Genomic DNA, 4,132 nt, shown 5'->3' on the forward strand with positions numbered 1-4,132 from the left:
ATATATATAGAAATGATGAGATGGATCAGAATGTATTTATTATGTTTAATGGTGTGATAGTGAGAATGTAATGAAATTGACGTGGTGCTGAGGTGACACTTTTTTGAGTAATATCATTGTGAACTATTCCTTATAGCATGATGTTAACACGCTGTCGCGCGTATATTAAGCAAATAAATTTATCACTGCTGGTTGCACTAAAAATATAGCACAAGGAAGCAGGGTCGAATCCTCAGGGACACAACCTAATGGTCAATGCATTTTTGCATCAGACACAATCTATTCAAGAAACAGAAATATAAAGGGGGGGGGGGGTGGGTTTGAATTAAACTAAATAAACTAAAATTTGCAGCGATATTAAATTTAAACAAAAATCAATAATAAAAATGGTTTCAGCTCTGCTGTGACTTTCCTAATCATGCAATCAACATTGACCTGGTTATTTGAGATGTGTTCTATCTAAGCTGGTACTGAGAAAAATTAACAAGCTTTAGTAATTTCTCTTTTACCTAAATTAGTTAATCAAAACAAGCTCTTCGAATTAACCCTAACTTTTTACTGTTTAATTAAATAAGCTCTTAATTAAATAAGAAAAATTGCATTAAGTTCTTTGTAAAATTCCCAGCAATACCCAATACTTCTCACAAACACGGAACCGATTAATTACTTGTTACTTATTACGAATTAATTAGAACAATTACGGATTCTATTGACTGATTAACATGAAGGATTAAACCCTAATTAGGTGATCAGACTAACAAGAATTTACAACCAAATATTCATTAAGAACAAAACTGAAGAATCTAGATAGAAACACAAATCAACAACCAGATCTAATGATCAATCACATGAAAAGTACTTGTCTTTGCAGAACTGAAAACTAAGGTTTTAGTCAGACATGGCTAAAATATGATAAAAACAAATGAAAAGAGACATCAAACAACTAATCTTATTAATCTACTTGAAGGAGATGATCCACAGTCCTCAGATCTTCAAAAATCGTTGAAATCGGAGAAAAAACGCCTCCAAAATCGTATTTTCGTCATCTGGTACCTCTGGAATCGCCAACTTAGGTTACTGGAAGGTTATGAGGGTCTATTTATACGTCCAACAACAAAAGACGCGCATGCGATCGCATGTATCAAAGTTGCGATTGCATGTTTTGAAGAAAACGCGTCTCGGACCTTTTTAATGAAGTAGGATGCTATTTTGGCACTTTTTGGGATACCTGCGATCGCATATACTGAAGCTGCGATCGCATGTTTTCATTTTTTACTTCCGGATGAATTTTTGGTACTAAAAAACCTCGAATCCAAGCTGCTATCGCAGAAAGGCTCCATGCGATCGCATGGAATAGAGATGTAATCGCATGTTTTGCCTAAGACGTCCGAAATTTCATCTACTTTTCAGATCATTTTTAATCGCATCAATCGGAGTTACGGTTCATGAGATACGGTCAAAATACTGACAGGGGGTTAAAGGAAGGGGGTCAAAGCTGCCAGCAACATCCTTTAACTTTAGATTGCAGATTCTATCTTCATGTGATCAATTCGATCGAATGTTTCTTGACCAAAGCATCTTGCAAGCATTCCTCAAGATACTCCATAAGTTCTAAGCTCCACTTTAAGCTCCAAACGCGCATCCAACTACTCCCAAAGCACTGCTCCACTCGAACCATCTAAAATTGACATAAAAACATGAGCAGTACGGGAATTCTAATGAGATATATGAGCTGAACATTATTTAAATAAATGACATGCAAATGTACAAAATATGATGCTAAAATGATAATAAAAACTACCCTAAAATATTCATAAAATGGCATCTAACAAATCTCGTCAAGCTTAAACCTTACTTGCCCTCAAGTAAGAAAAAGATAAAACATTATAAACAAATGGAAATATGTAGACGACAAAAAAAACTTAGAATAAAATAAAAGAAACTAAAATCTTAAACTAAAATACTTCACTATTTTTTTGTCACATGATCTTATTTCACAACGAGGAAGCTCCAATGAAATCACTACCTAGATAACAGTCTCAATACTTTATATTAACGATTCATAATTATATTAAATAAGTTAAACCAAGCTTGAGCAAATAATTTTTACGCCGAATTAAATTTGTGAAAGCTGTGTATTTTTAAAAATCATTTCACGAAAATTCGTTTATAAAAACTTAGCTTGACCAACCCCTCCTTTTTTTCCGAACTCGTCCAGTAAATGCGGTAAGCTCCATTATGGAGAAATAATCCAAGCTTACCCCTATGATTCCACTATCGAGTGATCAATCTCATTATAACACACATCTTCTTCATCTTGATCAACTCTTCATATTTAACTTTTTTGGTTCTTGATTTCGACTTGAACTTGACTTGGATTTGACTTTGACTTGTAGATTTCTTCAAGTTGCTTGATGTACCATTTCTAACATATATATATTGACTGGGGGCGAATTTTACTTTGAGGCCCACCATATCTTCAATACTTCAAAAATGATAATAAATTGTGGGTATAACAAGAGTTCCCTCCCAACCTCAAAAGGCGCAGAAATTATATGGTTCAGTACTTCAAGGAATGATAAGAGTTATCCAATCTAGGTACTTTTTAAGGTATTTAAGGAAATTATTTCTAAAACACTGTTTGTGTTTCCATTCCACACTTCCATTGTAAAAATTATCCGACTCGTATGTTGGTTTATATTGAAAACATTTAAAGCACTATATGATACTAATTATAACTGATTGTAATGCGACTGTTATTTTTGGTAACTATCACACTTCATCTTAACAAAGCTATCGAATGTAAAAAGAATCCTCATCTCATGTATATTTTTTCAATTTTTTTTTCGATTTTTATTGATCTTTTAAAAATTTTATATGCAGAAAATAAAAATAAAAGTAACTAGAAATAAAATATTTTTTGAGTTTTCTTTGTTTTTTGAATGCAGAAAAATAAAAAGGAAAATATTTTTGGATTTTTGAATTCTTTATATGCAAATGGAATGCAAAAAATAAAATGCAAAAAGCAAAATAAAATTTGAAAAATTAAAACGAAAAACTAAAAAATTTAAAATTCTTAACGAAAAATGCAAAATTTTATACTAAACCCCTCCCCAAGCTTAAAATGATGCATTGTCCTCAATGCTCAGAGAGGAATGAACAACTCAATAAAGCATATGAAAACAAAAGGTTACAGCTAGGAATGAATGTACATGATAGATTGCAGAAATTCTGATTTTGACGATGAATGTTGACAAAAAATCTGAATTTCAGCAACTCTGTTGATCATCTGATTTCCCCAAGCTTGCTTGGAACTGCGACCATCTCTTTATTGAAAGCATAAAAACTAAAAACTACTCATCGGGTTGCCTCCCGAAAAGCCGCCCTTGTTTAAGGTCGTTGGCTCGACCATGCCTGAAGACTAGATTACCTGTACGTAAAGATTTTGGCACAAAACAATTAGCAGTACTGTGTCCTCGACAACAACGCCAATTTGTTAACACACGGTCGCGCGCGTATTAAGAAAATAAATTTATCACTGCTGGTTGCACTAAAAATATAGCATAGGGAAGCAGGGTCGAATCCTCAGGGACACAGCTTAATGGTTAATGCCTTTTTTGTATCAGACACAATCTAGTCAAAAAACAGAAATATAAAAGGGGGGGTTTTTGAATTAAACTAAATAAACTAAAATTTGCAGTGATATTAAATTTAAACAAAAATCAATAACAAAAACGGTTTCAGCTCTGCTGTGACTATCCTAATCATGCAATCAACATTGACCTGGTTATTTGAGATGCGTTCTATCTAAGCTGGTACTGAGAAAAACTAACAATCTCTATTAATATCTCTTTTACCTAAATTAGTTAATCAAAAAAGGTCTTCAAATTAACCCTAACTTTTTACTGTTTAATTAAATAAGCTCTTAATTAAATCAGAAAATATGCATTAAGCTCTTTGTAAAATTCCCAACAATACCCAATAGTCCTCACAAGCTCGGAAACCACTACAAGAAAAATGACTTACAGTCACACCAAAAAAGTGTGACCATATGCGTATAGTGACATTTTATTTTTTCACTGAAAGTGTGACGGAAGGTGACGCCATCGTATGAGTCTTATGGTTACTTTAA

This window comes from Lactuca virosa, chromosome 2 (assembly GCF_052849685.1).
Source record: "Lactuca virosa cultivar CGN04683 chromosome 2, Lactuca_virosa_CGN04683_v6, whole genome shotgun sequence".
NCBI classification, from domain to species: Eukaryota; Viridiplantae; Streptophyta; class Magnoliopsida; order Asterales; family Asteraceae; genus Lactuca; species Lactuca virosa.